Source organism: Macrotis lagotis, chromosome 5, assembly GCF_037893015.1.
Source record: "Macrotis lagotis isolate mMagLag1 chromosome 5, bilby.v1.9.chrom.fasta, whole genome shotgun sequence".
NCBI lineage: Eukaryota > Metazoa > Chordata > Mammalia > Peramelemorphia > Peramelidae > Macrotis > Macrotis lagotis.
The window spans coordinates 141,189,106-141,211,427 of NC_133662.1; the positions used below are offsets into that span (position 1 = coordinate 141,189,106).

At 33.9% G+C, this 22,322-nt stretch overlaps 1 long non-coding RNA gene across 2 annotated transcripts in view; it reads left to right on the top strand.

Annotated features, from left to right (window-relative positions):
* The window catches only part of LOC141487970 (uncharacterized), a 108,770-nt gene extending 90,316 nt beyond the window's left edge, over nucleotides 1-18,454 (top strand). For both annotated transcript variants that reach the window (XR_012468554.1, XR_012468553.1), the window contains one exon: nucleotides 18,047-18,454. This is a non-coding gene — a long non-coding RNA (uncharacterized LOC141487970). The remainder of the gene's footprint in view (nucleotides 1-18,046) is intronic.
* Nucleotides 18,455-22,322: the final 3,868 nt, after the last annotated feature.

The window sequence follows — 22,322 nt, forward strand, 5'->3', positions numbered from 1 at the left end:
ACAGCTCTAGATCTCTCCAAGCAAATCAGTATGATTCAACACTGGAAAAAATACATTTGGGAAGAAAACTTCAAATAACTGCTTTCTAATTGCCTTTGGCTTAGGGAGGGAGATGAAAAGTTCCAAAGCAAAAAACAACCTGAACTTTCACTCTTTGTCTGATGGCACAGTTCTGGTGCTTGACAGATCCAGCAAGGCACCAGAGGTCATAGGAGAAGTAACTTCCTTCTCACAGACTGACTTCGTCTCTCCAGGGGCAGCATCTTTCAACTGGATTCCAGGAGGGAGGCATGAAGACATGGGGATTTATTTTCATCTTTTCCCAGTATGCATTGGCTAGACATGGGAAACTTTGCCCAATGATATTTGTTGTGTTTGTAGCTTTGAGAAAGTCTACACAGTTGGTAAATCTAAGCATGGAAAGGAGTCTGAACTTTCCATATGGTTTTACTGGGTTATAGATTCTCAGACAGCCAACTTTCTGTGGGCAACTTTATTTTTTTAACTGCAGTAAAAGAAAATTCCTTGGAAAAGTCCAGGCAGGTGTGTGTGTGTGTGTGTGTGTGTGTGTGTGTGTGTGTGTGTGTGTGTGTGTAGTTTACATGCAGTTGTGGTTCACATACTTTGTGGCTAAAAATACCCAAAGTCTGTATCCCACCTTCCGATGCAGACTCAGGTTTCGGTTGCATTGCCATGTACAAACCTTATGTGTGGTTTGCCTTTGCTTGGATCTGAAAATAATTTGAAAGAAACGGAAATATAAAATTTGATTTGGAGCAAAATTTCTTTTCTCCATTTCATTTAAAAAAAATGTAACCCATCCAGTCATTTCTATATAAGGCTAACTAGGCAAAGTTTGTTTAATGCAGGGGAAAAATACCTTATTTAGTAGACAGCCTCAAATCTGATATTTGCACAAATTAATATTTTTTTGAAAATCAGTGATATATGTTTTGACTCCGAAGACCACAGCATCACAGGAATAGGCCTTTTTTTTTTTTTTTAACACTGTGGCATCTACCACTTCTCAATCTGCCTGCCTCATTCATTGGCAAACAGCTTGCTTTTTCATGCTTTGTCATTTTGGGTTTCTTACTTTACAAAGGCCTTTTGACATTAGGTTAAATATAGAGTGAGCACTTTGGGAGTGAACCCCCAAAGGCAAAAATGTACATATCTATCCATTTTCAGAGCTCACTTGAAAAAACAGAGATCTGGGAATCCAACACATAATAATGCCCCCCCCCCCCCCATCAAGATGTAGTGTGGAATGCTAGAAAGTGGGCAGATCTTAGTGACAGGCTTGACATTCCTTGCCATTGAGTGAAGGGCAGCTACATAATCTAGTGAATAGAGCACTAGACCTAGAGTCAGGAATGATTTACCTTCCTGAGTCCAAACCTAATCTTAAAACTTACTAGCTGTGTGACCTTGGGAAAGTGACTTCAGTTTGCTTCAATTTTTCTCATCTGTAAAATGAACTGGAGAAGGACATGGAAAAGCACTCCAGTATCTTAGCCAAGAAAACCTCAATTGGGGTCATAAAGAATTGGACACAACTGAAACAAAAATAACAACAGCAAGATCCAGGGGCAAGTCAAGTAAACATTATGTGTCATAGTTTCTTCATTTCTAAATGGGAAGGTAAGACTAGTATGTCTCTGATATCCTCTCCAGTTCTAAATTTCTAACTCTCTATATCATATTCGGGGTCTTGTTCATTGACATATATTTTTAAAAATTCTCCTTTTATTAAATTATTGTAGACTAAACATTAGCATATTATTCATTACATTCATATCTAGATTTACTATGTTGGTAGTAACATGAGAGAGATACTATAAGAGAGATACTATAACATTATGGATAAAGATTATACGATTATTGATTTAGAACTGAAAAGGAACCTCAGGGTCACATCAGATAATAGTCTCATTTTATAAATGAAGAAACTTAGGTCCAAAGAGATTGATTTTCCAAAGATTACACATATTACCAGAGAAAGGATTTGACCCTTTGATCTTAGAGTCACCATAGCTATAAGTTGCCATCCCACTCAGATGCTACCTGTGTGATTAAGAAAGTCACCTAGCCTCTATGGACTTTAGTTTTCCACATCTTTAAAATGCAAATAATAATAATAATAATATTATCTACCTCATGGGGCTATCATAGGATCATACAACTAGAAATAGTCACAAACTCCTCATTTTACAGATGAGGAAATCAAGACCAAAAGAAATCAAATGACTTGCCTAAAATCATATACTTACTAAGTGGCTCCCATAAGTCTAATTTCAGAAAAAATAACATAATGGGTGCAAATTATTTTTCATTTGACCATAAAGAGCTGTATGAATAAGTTATCAGTATCAGTTTCAACAGCATCGCCAATGCAAATATTTCTTTCAGGTAAACATTCTTTCAGTTTGTTTTTTTTAAAAAGCTCCACTTGTGATCACACCTGGTCTATGTGTCTTTGGACTCAAGGAATAAAGGAAATTAACTCAATGTAATGGGATTGTTTTCATATGAGAAGAAAGATGTTTTCATTCTAATATATTATTAAGAACTATGGCAGTAACATCAATATGAGCAATCTTTTTTTACATGTTTCTATGTGTATTTTGGTTATCATGGACTGTGAAAACAATAATACTTTCTCATAACTATATTGTGATAGAATATATTGTGGCATTTAGAGAACACTAGGCTTCATATCAGATCACCTTGCCTCACTGGTTAGAAATTAAGCTTTTTGTGTTAATTACAAATCTAGGAGAACAATGCTCAAGATGTAAGGAGACCATTAATCCATGAAGAGTCACGAGAAGAATTCAGGAAGAGATACAAAGATGATAATCTTTGTGGATCAGTTTTGGGTAGAGATAATTTATAAATTTCTATGTACAAGTCACTAAGGAGATTAATGAATTTTTCACATTTCCCAAATGGTATAAAAATCCACTCTCCCAGTTCTGTGGGACCATCTTTAGATAGTCTACACCTTTTTGGTTGGCAAATCCCAGAGAATAATTTATATTTCTTGTTATGTTGTTTTAACCCTATATTTTTAAGATTCTTACAATTTTAGGACACAGAAGTAAATCTTTGTACTTATTAGATGTCTGCCCAAGTTCTCAGGGTTAAGCTGGTGTAAGTTTATGTCATTTAGTATAGTCAATACTTTATGTGGAAGCAATTGTTAAAGAATTGACTTTCTTTCCTCTATACAAATTCTTTATATTACTTGTCTCCCTTTCACATACTCCCAATGAAAGTTGTCTCTTCCTTGCACTTATAGACAAGTACTTCATTTTCCAAATGAATTAAGTTTTCAGCTCGAAATTTACAAACCTCTCAATCCATCTGTCATATCTAGTCTTTGACTATTCCCATTCCTTGGCTCTCTCTCAACTGAATAGTTTACCATGTAAGTCTCCTTGTAACTTCCTACAATGTAGAGAACTTTGGAGATGTGTCTTTTACTAATATTCTGTATTTCCCTGAAAATAAGATCAGTTCTCATATTGACTTTTGTCCAAAAAACACATTAGAGCTTATTTTCAAGGGATGTCTTTTTTCATAAATTTTCATAAATCTACATTTATCTGTGTATTCATGTAGGAAAATCTACATTTATTCAAATGCAGTCTGGAACATCATCATAATTCTCTGAATCCCAAATTCCAGCCTCAATCTCTTGTGACTCCATTTCCTGTAGAATCATTGGCCCCCAATTTCTCATGTCCAGCAATAGTTCTCCTTAAATGAGTCCTTCTTGTCCATGTAGCCTTCTCGTAGTTCATTGGCATCACAGTTGTCAGTGATTTTATCCTAAGAGTTCTTCACCCAAGTCACAACCTCTTGCAGTCAAGGTTTCACAAAATTTCCATTGCTGGTTTCTCTTCATTCTGGTTTCAACATAGTCATTTGATTTCCTTGTGCAATGATCCTTTAATGACTGTTTATTGCAATATCAAGAGTCTGCAGATAGGCAATTATTCCTGTGGGAATATTTGAGCTATTCTTCTCTTTGCAAGGAAGTTCTTCATGTCGCAGTGAATGCTGACTGATTCTCAGACTAGCCCATCTCTTTGGCCACCTGCAAAACAAATGGCAGCATTAAATCAGCCCATTTCCTTATAACTGCTTGTTTGCCACCAGAACATAAATGCCTGAAACATTTTCTTGCCCTTAATGATGATTAGAGATGGGCTTTTCTTTCCATCCAGATGTCATCAACTGTGCATGTTACTTGTGCATTGTGTCTGTTCTATGATTGTTCATGCATTAATAAGTTTCAAGATCACCTGTTTATATAGGCTTTTGCCTCTCATCCAAAGATGCCCACTTGGGATTTTACAAATAATTATGATTTATGTTTTCATTTATTTTGAGTCTTAATGTCAATAATATCATTATTTAAATTTAATTATATTAATATTATTATTTTATAATTCAAAATGTATCTGTCAAAAGTCATTTGGGTTAACCTTCTTGTTTTAGAAATTAAAAGAACTGAAGACCAAAAAAGGTTAAGTGACTTATCTGAAGGTCAAGAAATAGAGCTGAACTTCCAGTCAAGGTCCCCTGACACCAGACCAAGTAGTTTTCTCTCAAAGCCTAGTAGTATTTTTCTGTAGTTAGTCATTATAACACCTTTTTTCTCCTGCCAACTCCCTCTGTCCTGACTTTGTCTAGTGACAGAGTGATATTTACTAGGACCTGAGAAAGAACGGGAAAGAAATTGGGTTGCTCTAAGCAAGTCGAGAGTGTTTTTTTTCAGAGTAAGACACAATCCAGATCTGAACCCAGGATCAATGACTGGTGGTACCTGCTTGTAGACAGGGAGGACTAACGTGTTCTTGATCAAAATTCAATGAAGCATAGTGAGGGCATTCCCTTGATTAATGTACATTACTAATACCTTGAAAGAAGGAATATAGTGTCCCCTGCCAAGAGAGGAACAAAGTATCCTCCCTCTCACATCATGCTTTTCCCAGTGGTGGTCCATTGACCATGACAAAGAAGAATTTTCTGGGTTATTGGGGTCTAAAGAGCTATACTGCATGATCTGAGGAATGTGAAAGATGCCATATGCTAGGAATTATGTAAGATTACAGAGAGAGTTCCAATACTGGGTGATGAGAAGGAACTGCCTAACACCATAATCTAGGAGTCATAGGATCCAAAAGAGGTAGCAATGTTATTGGTATCCTATTCTTTACTGCAGTTCTCTTCTGAGAGCTGTTCATATAATTACAGAATTATCTACCTACTTAAAAATACTATATGGAGAAATGCATTCTGAGAGAAATGCTAAATTGAGCATTTATAAAAATGACTGAGTCTAAACAGGACTTTGGGGAAAGAGTTGCACATTAGAGGGTTTCATTTTCCATGAACTCTGTTTAAAACTGTATTTTATTTTCAATTTCTAATAACATATTTTAAAAAAATTCTTGTGAGTTTTGTGTACTTTTAAGGAGAATTGATGTTATACAGTGATTTTTTTGGGTGGGAGAAAATGGTAAATGAGGTGGGAAATACCTTCTCCATTGCATTTGGGCCTTATCACTCTTTTATAAGAATCTTTAATAAAAGGTCACATAGTTATCATAGCTCATATGTGAAAACCTGCAAATTTGCATATAAACACTTATCTGTGAATGGTCATTTTGGTATCCAATGTAATAGAAACTTTTGGAGTCATTTAAAATCATTAAGGTTATTAATTCTGACTTAGGTTAGGAGGAAAATATGAACTTAATATCTCAAAGGTGGCTTCCATTGGCTACATTGCTTTAATTGCTTGTTGAAAGTCTGAAATTATTAATGTCCATACTTATTTCAAAATATTTTACCATCTTTTATATGTTGTCCTTACCTCACAGGGTCATTGTGAGTCTCAAATGAAATAATATATTTAAAACTTTTAGTAAGCTTTAAGATATCATATAAATGCCAATTATTGTTGTCAATATTGGCAATATTTGTCAATCTTGTTCTCTTCTTTCTAATAGAGTTCAGAAAAAAATAATATTCTTATAGTCTTTTGTATTTAAGGTTCTTTGAACAAACACCATAGATAAAATAGCTGCTTTTTTGTACTTGTTTAAAATTGTCCTGATGAAAGCAAAGATGGAGGTTCATCTTGGCACAATTTCAGTAGAAGTCAAGCTTATAGAATTGATATGTACTTCATATTATTTCCATACCTTGATCTCCCATGCTGGGTCTCTATTATTTGAAAGCACTTTCTTCTTTGTAGTTTGCAGTTTTTGGATATTTGCTATGGTGACATCTAAAAAACTATTATTCTTAAGTTTTAAAATGTATCAATGTTATATCTGGGTCATTGTGGACAACAGTTGTCTGTGATAATGGTTCCATTTCAGTAGTTTATTTTTTGAGTTCTGGAGGATCTCATTCCTTTATTAGTAATATGCAGATTTCTTCTGTTAGTTCACCAAGCCTGACTAATTTTTTATATAGCATTATAGCCATCAGGTTATATTTTGTTAGATCTTCAGCAAGTGCCATTGTTTTTAGCTTATAGTTTCTATTATTCCCTTGAATAATGTGCATTGGTAAATAAGATTGGACTTCTTAAGGATAATCCTGTAATTTCTAATTGCATTGCTTTTATCTTAAATTGTCAATGTAAACCTTTCTTTTTCTAAAACAATTGACAAAATATTAGCACTATCTAACATTAAGTTTGAAAAGTGCTTAACAAATAATCATCTCACTCAACCATTTGTCTGATGCTTCTTTGTTGAAATATTGTCAGTTGAGATCATGCAAATGTGATCCACTGTTTTCCATTCTTGAATCTTAGCTAATTCTTAGGCTCCAACTAGAGACAAATCACTTTTGTTTACATTTGACATATCTAATGTTGGTAACTGTTTAGTCTTTACTCTTGCTTGTTAAAATCTTGCATACTTGCTGCAAAAGAATTTCATCACTTTAGCCTGTGTTCTGAAAAAAGTCTATCAATCTTCTTCTTGTTTAGAGAAAGTACTAGTTTTACTATAGCTGTTTTGTTTTGATAGGGCCCATTTTTCATTAAAATTATATGGGTCTTGTTGGAATACTTTTGAAATCTCTTATGGTCTATTTTCTAAAAGCAAAACATTTTTTCATTCTTTTTTCCACTCCTTTGTGATAAATAACCATTGAAATTTGCCCTCTACTGATAAAACCAAGACAATCAAAGGTTATATTCTTTCACAGACTGGAATTTCACATCACCATTAGGTACAAAGAGTGATGTGTTTCCAATGAATAGGTTTTCTCCAATATCTATTGTTCATTGGAGCAAGTGGAATCCTTTGAAATACAATGGCCCATAGTTCTATTAGTATTGGTAGAAGAATTTCTTACTTAATTCCTTTTAATTCTAGTGCCTTTCCTCTAGCAATTATTTCCAATCTATCCTACATTTTTCTTGCTTTGTTTGCATATTGCTCTCCCATTGGATTATAAGCTCCTTGAAGTCTAGAACTTCCTCGTCTCATTTTTATATTGTCACTGCCTTTAAAAGTGTATGAAAATAGTATGACTTAATAAAAGTTTATTGATTGATTGACTGATCTACTAGTTGACTTATCTATTAATCTAGGTATCGCTACACCATCCTGAGAGACATCGATACACCTATAACTTCAATTAGAGTGGATATTCACCAGTGAAGACTGAAATTCCTATCTCTACCCTACCGAATGGTTTCTTATTCTTTTAAATTCGGTTGACTATATGGGGTATAAGTTTATGGATTTTGGGTGAGACATTGACAATGAGAAACACAATATAGTAGCAAAAATACTTAATCAAAGAAATTGAAAAGATAAGTAAGGGGCAGAAAATGCTTATAAAAGCATTTTATGGAGGTGGGATGGGGTAAGTCCTGATAAAATTCCTGCAGTATAGGTGAGCTGTGTGGTCAGCTCATGGGCTTGATTTGGGCAAAAGCTTCACTAAGGTAGACCAAGATTAAGTTTATATGAAACTGAGTTTTTTGAGTACTGACTCAGCAGTGGATCTTCTACAAAAGGTGCTAATAAATGATTCCCAGCACTTGAATGCTATACAATTTGTTAGGGCAAAGAAGGGAATACTACAAACTGAGTTCAGGCAGAGGTTGTCTGAAAAGAGAAAAGGCCTTATGTTGAACTTGTCTGAAGGTAAATAACCTTTTCCACAATTTTCTTGCTTGCTACAGATACTGGTCTTTCCACAAATCCTTAATAAAAGATTATTCTATTTAACATATGGGGATTCTTGCCCATAGTACTGTATGTAGTAATCACCTAAATTAAATTCACCCATTCTTGTCCATTTAAGTTCATAGTCATCTAAGATTGGTGACAAAAAAATGCTGTAAAGATTAACATTGCATAGAAACCAAGAATGAAAGTTGGATGTGGTCAAATAGGAGATGGAAAGATTAAAAGTCACTATCTTGCTTGCTACAGATACCGGTCTTTCCACAAATCCTTAATAAAAGATTATTCTATTTAACATATGGGGATTCTTGCCCATAGTACTGTATGTAGTAATCACCTAAATTAAATTCACCCATTCTTGTCCATTTAAGTTCATAGTCATCTAAGATAGTGACTTTTAATCTTTCCATCTCCTATTTGACCACATCCAACTTTCATTCTTGGTTTCTATGCAATGTTAATCTTTACAGCATTTTTTTGTCACCAAACATATCCACTGCTGAGCTTTCTTTCAGCTTTGAACCAGTTACTTCATTAGTTCTAGAGCTACTTAGAGTTGTTCTTTGTTCTTCCTCAGTAGCATATCAGTTACATTCTAACTTGAGGGGCTCATTTTCCATTTTCATTTCTTTTTTTTTTTTTAGTATTGTACATGGGGTTTTCTTGGCAAAGATATTTGAGGGGTTTGCCATTTTCTTCTCCAGTGGCTCATTGTTGTCATTATGTCAATGCATACAGACAAAGCTTTTGACCACACTCCTTTATAATAAAAATCTTAGGATTTCTTTCTGTTTATAAAATAAAATGTTATTACAATCTTTTGTCTTTACATCAACTACGTTTCCCAATATGTTCCTTTCCCTCACTCACTGAAACCAATATTTTATAATGGAAAAAAAGGGGGCAGAAGAAAACTCTTTCATAAAACTAATCCATACAGTAAATATTTGTCATAATATTCAGTGTTCCATATCCATAGTACCCAAACTCTAAAAAAGGAATAAAAGAGGTATCTTCTTACATTTGTTCTTTGGGGTCAGGTCTGGTTCTTTTCATTTTAAAGCACCTTTAATTTTGCTTATTTATTATTATCATTTCCATTCACATTGTTATAGTCATTGTATGTACCATTTTCTTGATTCTTTTTAAATTCTTTAGTTCATGTAAATTTCTTCATGTTTTCTATATTCATTATAGTAATCATTTCTTTTATTGTAGCAATATTTACTATTTTGCAAAAATATTTACTTATATTGCAATAGTATTTACTATATTCATTTACTTGTGCTATATACCTTGTTCTATTCAGCTCTAGAAATGCTAGCCATAGCAATAAGAAAAGAGAAATAAATCAAAGACAAAATGATAGACAAAGAAAAACTATTAGCTGATGACATTTTAATTTTCTTGGAAAATCCTAGAGAAATGACAAACTAATTTAGATAATTAAGAGCTCCATAGAGTGGCAGACATAAAATTGATGCCTAAAATTAAGAACATTTCCATCTAGCCAAAAAAGAAAAGAAAATTCTTAAGATAATGAAAAGGGAAGTTCCATCTGCAATAATTAAAAAATGAATGAATTATCAGGGAATAAAACTATGAGGCATATTCAAGATTTGCATAGCCATATAGTAATTATATAATACTTATTTTCTTTTTAAAAATTTTATTTTTTTAAGGCAATGGGCTTAAGTGACTTACCCAAGGTCACACAGCTAGGCAATTATTAAGTGTCTGAGGTCACATTTGATCTCAGGTCCTCCTGACTCCTGGGCTGGTGAACACTTCCTAAAGAACTAAGAAATTACTTAAATAATTATAGAGACATTCACTTCTCAAGGGTGGGTGATGACAACACCACAAAAATCATGAAATTATATAAATTAATTAGGAAATTTAACATTATATCAGACTGCCCAGAGGAAATTTGATGTAGCTAAACAAAAATAATAAAATTCATTTGAAGAAACAAAAAATCCATACTCTCTTGGAAAATAATGAGAAAAAGAAGAATGAGAGGAAATCACATTTCTAGTTCTCTAATTATATTATAAAAGAGTAAAAGGTGATGGGAATGAAGTAATATAATTCTTATAAAACAATCAGCAACATTAGGACAAATGAGTCTACAATATCACCAATTGAAGAGTTTTTTCTTGATGATCAGTGGTCCCACATTATCACAGCTTCTTCATCGTGAATTGTGTGGGCACCAATGCAGTATGGAAACTTCTCGGATCTCCAACAGTGACAGCTTGTGGCCTTCTCTCTCAAGTCTTCTATATCAAATGCATGGTGAGGTTGACTATGGGCCTGTAGTATTTTTCTTTAATCACAAAATTATTATAAGCTATGGACCCCACCACAACAATCCCATAAGCCAGTGCAACTTGATACTGATAAAAAAAATGGGATAGAACAATAGAAAACATAGTATATAAGGTACAATCAGAAGCCATTAAACTCAATAATCCTCAGTTTGATTAACCCAAGAATTGTCAAATAATACAAGGGAAAAGGGAAATCCTTGTTTTATTCCAGGATTTATCGGGAAAGCTTCTAATATTTTGCCACTGCCTATAATGCAAATGAGAAGAAAAATGGATTGAAATGGAGAAAATGAGGTGGTGAGACTAACTGAAAAGACTATTATAATAGTTTAGGCATGAGAACCTGTATCAAGATGAAGGTTGTTTTTGTAAAGAGAAGGGAGCATAAATAAAAGATATTGTGAAGGTAGAAATGACAAGAGTTAGAAATATATTGGATTTGTGGAGTGAATGTTAGTGAGAACTCAAAAGGATTACATTGAAGTTGAAAGCATGGGTGACTGGAAAAATAATAGTGTCTTTCACACTAGTAAGGAAGTTTGGACGAGGAAGATTTGAGGAGACAGAAAATGAATTCTGCTTTGTATACATTGAGTTTGAAATGCCTATAAGACATCCAGTTGGAAATGTCTATGAGAGTTTGTAATATGAAACCAGAGATAAGGAGAACCATTGGCAGGTTCTAGATCCTGGGCAGAATATAGATCCCACAATAATCTAAACGATCATTAAACCCATGGGAGTTGATAATATTGCCAAAGGAGATGATATAGAAGAGGATTCTTTTTTGTTTTCAATTTTTTTATTGTTCTTTGAATTTTACAATTTTTCCCCACTCTCCCTTCCCTCCCTCCCTCCGCCATGGAAGGCAGTCTGATAGTCTTTACATTGTTTCCATGCTATATATTGATCAAAATTGAATGTGTTGAGAGAGAAATCATATCTTTAAGGAAAAAATAAAATATTACGAGAAAAGATACTTTTTTAAACAATCAAAGGTAATAGTCTTTGAACTTTGTTTAAACTCCACAATACTTCCTTTGGATACAGATGGTATTCTCCATTGAAGATACCCTAAAATTGTCCCTGATTATTGCACTGAGGAAATGAGCAAGTCCATTAAGGTTGATCATCACCCCCATGTTGCTATTAGGGTGTACAATGTTCTTCTGGTTCTGCTCATCTCGCTCAGCATCAGTTCATGCAAATCCTTCCAGGCTTCCCTGAATTCCCATTCCTCCTGGTTTCTAATAGAACAATAGTGTTCCATAACCTACACATACCACAATTTGTTCAGCCATTCCCCAATTGATGGACATTCATTCAATTTCCAATTTTTTGCCATCACAAACAGGGCTGCTATGAATATTTTTGTACAAGTGATGTTTTTACCCTTTTTTGTGATTTCTTTAGTGTATAGACCTAGTGATGGTATTGCTGGATCAACAGGAATGCACATTTTTATTGCCCTTTGGGCATAATTCAAAATTGCTCTCCAGAAAGGTTGGAAGAGTTTACAGCTACACCAACAATGCATTAGTGTCTCAGATTTCCCACATCCCTTCCAACATTGATCATTGTCTTTCTCATCATATTGGTCAGTCTAAGAGGTATGAGGGGGTATCTCAGAAATGCTTTAATTTGCATTTCTTGAATCAGCAATGATTTAGAGCAATTTTTCATATGACTGAATCGCTTTGATTTCCTCATCTGCAAATTGCCTCTGCATATCCTTTGACCATTTGTCAATTGAGGAATGGCTTGTTTGTTTTTTTTTTATAAGTTTGACTCAGTTCTCTATATATTTTAGAAATGAGTCCTTTGTCAGAAATATTAGGTGTAAAAATTGTTTCTCAATTTACTATGTTTCTTTTGATCTTGTTTACAGTGGTTTTGTTTGTGCAAAAGCTTTTTAATTTAATGTAATCAAAATTATCTAGTTTGTTTTTAATGATGTTCTTCATCTCTTCCTTGGTCATAAACTGCTTCCCTTTCCATAGATCTAACAGGTAAACTATTCCTTGATCTCCTAGTTTGCTCATAACATCTTTTATATCTAAATCCTGTACTCATTTTGATTTTATCTTGGTATAGGGTGTGAGATGTTGGTCTAATCCAAGTTTCTGCCACACTAACTTCCAATTTTCCAGACAAGTTTTTTTTTTTATCAAAGAGAGAGTTTTTAAACCAGAAGCTGGACTCTTTGGGTTTATCAAATAACAGATTACTATAATCATTTCCTGCTATTGCACCTAGTTTATTCCACTGATCCACCACTCTATTTCTTAGCCAGACAGTTTTGATGACTGATACTTTATAATATAATTTTAGATCTGGTAAGGCTAAGCTACATTCTTTTGAACTTTTTTTTCTTTAAATCCTTTTTATTTCTCCATATGAATTTACTTACAATTTTTTTAACTCATTAAAGTAATTTTTGGTATTTTGATTGGTAAGGCACTAAATAAGTAGTTTAATTTAAGTAGAATTGTCATTTTTATTATATTAGCTCAGCCTATCCATGAGCAGTTGATATTTGCCCAGTTTTTAAAATCTGATTTTATTTGTGGGAAGTGTTTTGCAGTTGTTTTCATAGAGTTTCAGAGTCTGCCTTGGCAGGTAGACTCCCAAGTATTTTTTATTGTCTGAAATTACTTTGAGTGGAATTTCTCTTTCTAGCCCTTGCTACTGTATCTTGATAGTAATATATAGAAATGCTGAGGTTTCATGAGGGTTTATTTTATATCCTGCAACTTTGTTAAAGTTGCTAATTGTTTCTAGTAGTTTTTTTAGATGATTTCTTGGGATTCTCTATGTATACCATCATGTTATCTGCAAAGAGTGAGAGTTTTGTTTCTTCCTTCCCAATTCTAATTCCTTCAATTTCTTTTTCTTCTCTTATTATTGAAGCTAACATCTTTTAAACACAATATTGAATAGTAGTGGTGACAACAGGCATCCTTGTTTCACCCCTAATCTTATTGGGAATGCCTCTAGCTTATCCCCATTGCATATAATGCTTGTTTATGGTTTCAGACAGATACTGCTTATCATTCTTAGGAACAATCCGTTTATTCCTGTGCTCTCTAGTTTTTAGTAGGAATAGGTGATGTATTTTGTCAAATGCTTTTCAGCATCTATTGATATAATCATATAATTTCTGATAGGTTTGTTATTGATATAGTTAACTAAACAGTTTTCCTAATACTGAACGAACCCTGCATTCCTGGGATAAATCCTGCTTGGTCAAAGTGTATTAGCCTACACTTCAAGTGATAACTTGCTGTAATTGCTTTGCTAAGATTTTACTTAAGATTTTTGCATCTATTTTTATTAGGGAGATAGGTCTATAATTTTCTTTCTCTGTTTTGACTTTTCCTAATTTCAGTATCAATACCATATTGGAATTATGGAAAGAGTTAACCTATTTTGCCACAGAGTTTATATAGAATTGGAACCAATTGTTCCTTAAATATTTGATAGAATTCACTTGTGAATCTCTCTGGTCCTGGAGATTTTTTCCTTAGGGAGTTTAATAAGGGCTCATTGAATTTCTTTTTCTGAGATAGGGTTATTTAAGTATTTAATTTCCTCTTCATTTAACCTAGGCTACTTATATTTTTGTAAATGTTCATCCATTTCACTTAGATTATCAAATTTATTAGCATAGTAGGGCAAAATCATTCTGCATTGTTACTTTAATTTCCTCCTCAATGGTGTTGAGTTCACCTTTTTTCATTTATGATGTTGGTAATTTGGTTTTCTACTTAATTTTTAAAAATAAAATTAACCAGAGGTTTATCAGTTTTATTGTTTTTTCATAAAACCAACCCTTGGTTTTATTTGTTAGTTCAATAGTTTTCTTGCTTTGGATTTTATTAATTTCTCCTTTATTTTTTAGAATTTGGAATTTAATTGTGGTTTTTATTTTTTTTCCTCTAATTTTTTAGTTGCATGTTTAGTTCACTGATTTCCTCTTTCTCTAATTTTTTCATGTAAGCATTTAAAGATATAATATATCCCCTGACAGCTGCCTTGACTGTATCCCATAAGTTTTGGTACATTGTCCTGTTTTAAAGAGGATTCTTAATCTTTTATGTGTCATTGACCACCTTAGATATCTGATGAAATTTATGAATTCCTTCTTAGAATGATGTTTTGAAATAATTGAAAGAAATGTTAAAGTTAGTGAAAATAATTTTTTTTCCCTTATTATATATGCCAACATCCAAATGTAGTATTGCTTTTCACTGAAAATGTACATAACATCTTTAGGTCCTATGATAGGGTGAAAATAAAAGTTGAAAAAAATGAAACTTGGCAACACAATTTTGCATAATTGAGTTGATTTCTATAAATTAAAAATTTTGCAGTGAGATAAGCTCATTGCTTGGTTTTCTGTGCAATGTACTATTATGTTTCAGATATGTTTGTTCCTATCCTAGTTCTTTCATAAAAACAAAAATTGAAGTATAAGAGTTATAACTAATAAACAATGGACTAGAATTTGTTGGTTAAAGATGCCCTGTTTGTTGCTTGTTGGATTGTCATCCTTTGTTGAAAATTCTTGAGGCAGCTATGTGGCACAGTGGCAGGAGTACCTGAGTTCAAAAATGGTCTCAGACACTTAATATTTACCTAGCTGTGTGACCTTGGACAAGTCACTTAACCTCCCCTGCCTTGCAAAAACCAACAAACAAATAAATAAATAAAATTCTTTGAAAGATAGTGTATTGTAGTTCACCTCCACATTTGAGGACTTCATCTGTCCAGGGTAAAGATTGACTGTCAACTATCAAATTAAAAAAAAAAGTTAACTTGTACATCTCTTTTTCAACTCTTGGATTTGTTGCCTTCTGTATGTTTTCAATAAAAAAATAAAGTAAACTGTATTGTAATTGCAATTCAAAATAATTACTTATTTGAGTAAAATGTATAATTCGGGATTCTACTTTTAGTCAGGAAATGCAAACAAAGCTTAGAGACAGCTTGTTCCCTAACCTCAAATTCATTCCATGTTGCTATAGCATCACCCCTGAGAAAGTGGAACAGCCTTCATTTGTCCCCATGGAACCACTCAATGGGCTTTTGTCGGCTGTTGAATTATAGCATTAAAATTTAAACACTAAGGATTTAATGGGGGATTATTATGACACCCTGATGCATTCTTCCTGTTGCCATGGACAACAAACTCAGAGCTTTAAAAAAAGAATTTTTTAAAAAAGGAGGAATTCTTTAAAACTTGAAAGAGCTATCATATACTCTAGTCTACTTTTATCTGTTTGTATTATTTTAAACTGTGGTAGCCCAGAGCTCAGATTTTCTAGTCCAAATATGAAAAGCTTTACCAACAGCTCAGCTCACCTTCAAAAGCACAAGCTATTTCCACAGGTTTCTAAAAGATGAATGACAAGACTTAGAAATATTTTGTATTTGTGTATGGTTTCTAAACAACTTCTGTCCATGGTTTCTAAACAACTTGGTCATTATCTGGATTATGTACAAAAAGGCCAAGGGTCCAACATCTTCAACTCTAATGCACTAAAGTTCTCTGGGAATGAAAGACTCCTTACACTACTAGAGAAGCCTTTTCTGTCTTGTATGATAATGACTGAGCAATCTCTGACAGAATTTGAGAGGGATGCCTGCTTGGGAAACCGGAGGCTCAGAAGAGCTCTTACAATGAAATGCCTTGGATTGGTCAAGTCCACGTGGCTAAGAAATGGAGCAAAACGAATGAGAGTGATGAAGCTGTTAGGCTTTTTTTTAAATGACCATTGAGTTGTAAAAATTGTTTAGTTGTTTGATAGAGAATGAGATTTCTGTCATCATTCTTTGTCTAAATTTACTTTGAAATGAGTTATTTTTAAAATAAATTTTAACAGATTTTCTTTTCTGATTGTCAGACTGATAATTTGCATCCAGATTTGCATTGGATCCTGAAACTGTTCTCCTGATACAGTCCTAAATCCACCTTTCCCTTACCCACTAAAAATCTAGACCATTAATTCAAGCTTTTTTCATCCTCTGTCATTTTTTTCTTTCTCCAGCATACCTTCTTTTTTCTGGAAATAACCTCTCTCTTTTGTTATTTCAAAATTCTCCATCCATCTAGCATATATTTTCCCCAAAACTTGTCTTTATTTTTTTTGGTTCTAATATTTGTCTCTACTTACAACTTTGTTCTCTTTTCTATGCCCTTGTTTTCCCTCCATACTTCATATTTTCCATCTTCTTATCTCATATCTCAGAATCTTTTAATTATTCAAGTACCATTCAGAGCTTTCTTTGTTTTTCTTTCTTCTCTTTGATATCATTATATCTGAGTAAATTTATTTAACATTTTAAACTCTTATTTATAGCATACTTTTCTGAGTCAAAGATAGTCTCTTTAGGGCGTTTTTGTTTTATTTTGTTTTACTCATGTAGCATACTGCTGGTCTGTGAACAAAAGCATTGTGACATTTGTCAATATTTCTGTCAAATCCTGAAGGGCCTAGATGGAATGTGAGACTCTTTCTAAGGAGAAGCCTGCCCCACCCCCCACCCAATCAGAGCATCTTTAGGCTCTCCTCCTCTCTTTTCCAATTGTTGTCTGATAGAAATCTAACAGTGACTAGCCATGAACCCTTAGACTGAGGCCATAAGGGCTGGTAACCTTTGCCAGCCCCTTTCCTTTACCTGCCCTTGAGGCTTACCCTGATTTCATTTATTTTGAATAGGGAAACTAAGCTTCTGAGTGCTCCAAATTCTAGCCCTATTTGATTCCTGAGGATCAATTTAATTTTTGATTCATCTAAGCTGTTCTCCCCAGAAAGTTGAGAAAAAGTAAAAAAGATCCCAAGAATATAAATATGAATCATATTTGAAACAGGTAGATTTATTTGCACCCTAAAAAGGAGAATATTATAAGAAAAGAATATGGAATGCTTAGTGTTCAAGTCTCACTGGACCATTCATAACAATAGTTCTTCTTGGTCATTTTATTTTTGACCTTTCTGAGTACAGTCCAAGCAAAACCAAATGGGTTCTTTTCAGTAATTCTTTTTTCCCTCTGCAAGAATTTTTTTTTTTTTTTTTTTTTTTTTTTGCTTTTCAGCAAGTATTTTTACTGACCCTTCTGCTGAAGCTGCTCTGGGAACCATTATCCTGATGCTCAAATATTATGGAATTAGAAGGATGTTGTCAGCTGTTTTTCAAGATCTTACAAGGTCTTTTACTAAAGAAAAGAATTCACAATTGGGAGGTGACCTGTCCTAGAAAAAAATTTGCATAGGAGGCCATACATTCATGGTAGCCGGCTTTGCGGAGAGAAAGGAATCTCCCATCAACTTTGGAGCTCAGAGGCTTCCTCATATTTTGAGGTTAGAAGGAAGGATAAATTTCAAGAGTGTAGATTGTCCCTGTGGCATTTAAAAAAGGGACATAATGCTAAAAAATAATAAAAGGATGGTTATTTGGCTTTCTCTCTCTTCTTAGACCAAAGACAATCATGGTGGCCTGCTCACAGTTTATACACTCTTGGGAGAGTAAGTGTTCCTCAGGATGGGAATCAATCCTGAATGGTCAGCAATTAATGAAAGAGTGAATATTACAAGGAGACATTGGATTTGAACTTTAAGTCATTATCTTCTTAAGTTCACCCCAGCCTTGGACATTCTATTCAAAGAATTTTTGTCCTACTCAAGCCTCAGCAGAACACAATAACTATTCTCTCTGGATGGGATCTAAACAACAAAGTTAGTTCAATGTCATTATCAGCAATGGCCTTCAAGAGACCAAACTTTTAAAATCAAGACTTTAAAAAAAAAAAGGTAAGGAGACTCTGGATCTCTGCAAATCTTTGGTTATTAATAATTATCAAAAATCATTTCTCTCATCTCATTTGTAAATCTGAGTTCCAATTCAGCAGTCAATTAAATGTGTCCTCATAGTAGATATGAAAACATTCTTAAGTAGGGGGAAGGGCCTGAAATCACACAACTCCAAAGGAATATACATTTTGAGTTATTAATATGTTGTCGTGAATCCTAGGGTGATAGTAGCATAGATTTAGAGATAAAAGGGTTTTTTGACAAAACTTCAAAAAACTGAGACCAAAGGATTTGACCAAAGTGAAATAGGTAGTAAGGGGCAGATCCTACTTTTCAACTCATGTCCTAACAGTCTTTCCAGTGTGATATATTCTGCTACTTTCTAGGGTGAGCTGCTGAAGATTGGAAGTCACAAATACAAGGGGATCCCCATGTTGATTCTTTGCTGAAATGAGTCATGAAATTGAAGAGGAAAATATGTCTTTATTATCATTAAGATAGACAAAAGCAGTTATTAGCTTTCAGTAGCAAGGGAAAAAACATCAGTTTAAATGGTTTGATTAGCTAGTTCATCCCGATGACAGGATCAGCTGATAGAGAAACTAATAGGTAACTAGCAGGAAGTTTCCTATTATTACAAGAGTTATGGTTTTAAATGCTATGTTACTGGGTGTCTTGAGCTTCATGGGATACTTCCTAGTATTCCATTATCATGGCTCCATCTCTGTCACAATTTTTTAAAGTACTCTTTCAACTTCCTAAGAGGTAACTTAGTGGAACATACTAAGTTATGAAAGATTATCAAAACCTTAAAATGGAATTTCAAGAAAAAATATAGAAATATAATACTTAGGCTAAACAAGTTAGACAGAAAATTACTTTATAGCTTCAATTCTTCTTTGCTGATTCATCTGGGGCCTCTTATGATTATCAGCAGCATTCCATATACTTAGTCACATTTCCTCACAAGTTAGATGGAAATCACCAGACGGTATTTTACATGTCTTAAATGGTCCCTCACTGTGTGCTGGAATTGCAGAATTCATAACAAAAGGAGAACTATAGTGGCACATAAGAGACCTTATAAAAATAGTTGTGAGGGTGAGAAGCACTTTTTTCCCAACTTCATAAATGTTTAGTTTGAGTTCAAGTTTAGAACAAAGAATCAGACTAACTTCATATTTTTCCTTCAAAACTTGTTTTCTTTTCCTTTTTAAATGGCTTTGAAACCAAATACTGTTAGAAAACTTCAATATAAAGCATTGTTCTCATTTCAAGCACCTAGCAGTGAAAAATCTGAATGGTTATGTAACTTGGGTGGCTGCACATGGATTTCTTAAAGACACATGTTTCATCAAATGTACCAGGTCTTTACTTCCTAGTCCTACATTCCCAAAATAGGAGCTAAAACACCACCAAGGCCTGAATTTGGTCCCAAGACGTCCAGTAATACCTGTACTTCTAAACCACATAGACTTAATAATAAGTTAAAAAGCTTCTTCAGCTCTGTCTCATTCTTAGTAATAAGAAATTAGGCTTAGCACACTCTGTTACAGACAGTTGGTGTAACTGTACCACAACTCAATTGTCAACTCGAATTGAGGATTAGCTTGTGGAGAAAATAAAAATATTAAATGAAGTGTCCCTGATAAATATTGACTCTCTGGCAGATTTGGATCCCTTCATGTTAAATAAAAATATGAGGTTTTTTTTGACACCTGACCTATGAAATCATCTCCAATAATGTTATAATGCATTGGACAAGAAATGCAAAACAAATGAATCCTTCTCACAGAGCCAAATGATTACAACAGCCTTTGACTAATTCCCTCCAGATTAGGTTTTCCCTTTGCCAATTACCACCCACTTCCTCAACATGGTTTTCATGTTATCATTGTCATTAACTTACTGAATAATGATATATTTTGTAAGCACTTAATAAATGCTTGTTGACTGACCTACAGGCACCAGAGATTAACAAATTCAATTACTATGCAACATCTTAAACCGACAAATAAAAGAAGAAAATATATTAGAATTGTCTCTGAAGTCCTTAACAAAACATACATTTTTGGTAAGATTCAGGAATTCAGCATACAAATTGGTAGCTGTGATTTATCTAGCTTACTTATAAGATATAGATTCAAAACTGGAGGCACTTTTATCTGACTCATTTTACTTACACTTTTTTGGGTTCTCCATCCATTAGTATAGTTCACAATACCTCCAGAACTTTTCATCCTGAGTGATATTGGCCCAAATCTTTCTTTAAATGTTCTACAAAATGAAACAAAATACAACAAAATGAAAGACTTCCTCTGATTCTTTTGTTATTTTGGAGGTTCTTGTGCCACAGTTGGATCATTGCTGACACTTTACTGTTAATCTTCCTCCTTTTCAAAGGGTTCATCCTTGATGATTTCCTTTGTGACATGTTTTTTTGGTACACATTATTGGAGTCGAATTCTACCTTATTTATGCAGTACTATTTGGTCCATTTGCCATTTAGTTGTTTCATGATTTATAATCATCTTGCATTGCCAAGAAATCATTGTCAAGGAAAGTTATTTTATTTATTTTTATTTATTTGTTTTTGTGTTATATGTGGCAATGGGAGTTAAGTGACTATCCCAAGTTCACACTGCTGGCATGCATCAAGGGGCTAAGGTCACATTTGAACTCAGGTCCTCCTGACTACAGGGCCCTGCAACAGTTATTTTTAATTGCTTACTATATTCTAGATTCTGTGCTAAGTGCTGAAAATGTGAATACAAACCAAAAAAAAGCCAATATGTCTGTCCTTGAGGAAGTTGCATTGTGATAGAGGAAGGCAAGAAACAAAAAGGAGTTGAATGGGAGACAGGAATGAGAAAGGACAGAATGGAGACAGCCACACAGTGGAGGAGGTGGGGGCTGATGTTGAAGTCCAGAAAGTCAAAAGATCAGCCAAAAAGGAAGTTAAGTTTGACTGGTCAAGGCCCCTCCATAGTAAGACATAACTGAAAATGATTGAACAACAACAGTATTTTTAAAGTCTTGATAAACAAAAAAAGGTTTTTTTGCTCTGATTCTCCAACCTCTTTATACTGAAAAAAATACATAATATAAAACAAAATCTATGAAAGCAACATAGTATAGCGAGAAAATTACTGGACTGATAAGCATATCACCTGGATTCTGGTTGCAATGCTAGCTAGCTATGTGTGACTGATCTCACATTAGTTCTTGAAACTTTCTAGATCTTAGTTTCATCAGTGAAATAAAGGGGTTGTGTCAGATAATTCTTAAGAATCCCCCCTCTCTAAATTCATGATAATTTTAAGTACCTCTAGGCTTCTAATTTTTATGCCAGATTTCAGCCTAATGTGAATTAAACTGAGTGGGTTATAAACCAACTGCAAAAGAGGGTTTATAACGGAAACAGCAAGCTACCCTTGACTGAAGCAATACCATTTGTTCCTGCTCTAATATTAAAGTTACTACTCTGCTGCTTGGGCACAGAACCGATGTGTTATATGACACTAATGAGGGCAGGATTACTCAATACTTTCACCCAACCCTAATTGCACACTCTACTTGTGGCTCTGGTAATCCCAGTTCTAGTCAATGTTGAGCTTGAAGGAAGATGTTGCTTGGATCAAAGTCAGCTCTTGTTGGCTTTAAATAACCCCTTTATGTACAACCTGTAGTGCCACCCACTTCTGAGCACATTATTTTGCTTTTCCTTTTTCTTTCTTTGGCTTATTGACAATAGAGTTCTTCCAAGTGACCTAACACTAGAAAAAATTCCAACCAATAATAAGACACTTGAATCAGGTACAGTACATACTGTACTGACTTATGGAGCAGACTGGGAAGAGAAATTTAGCTGGAAAGCTAGAATATGATTCCTGCTAACTAGAGAAAGCATCCTGTCTTGGCTCTTTGTATCCATTTGTATG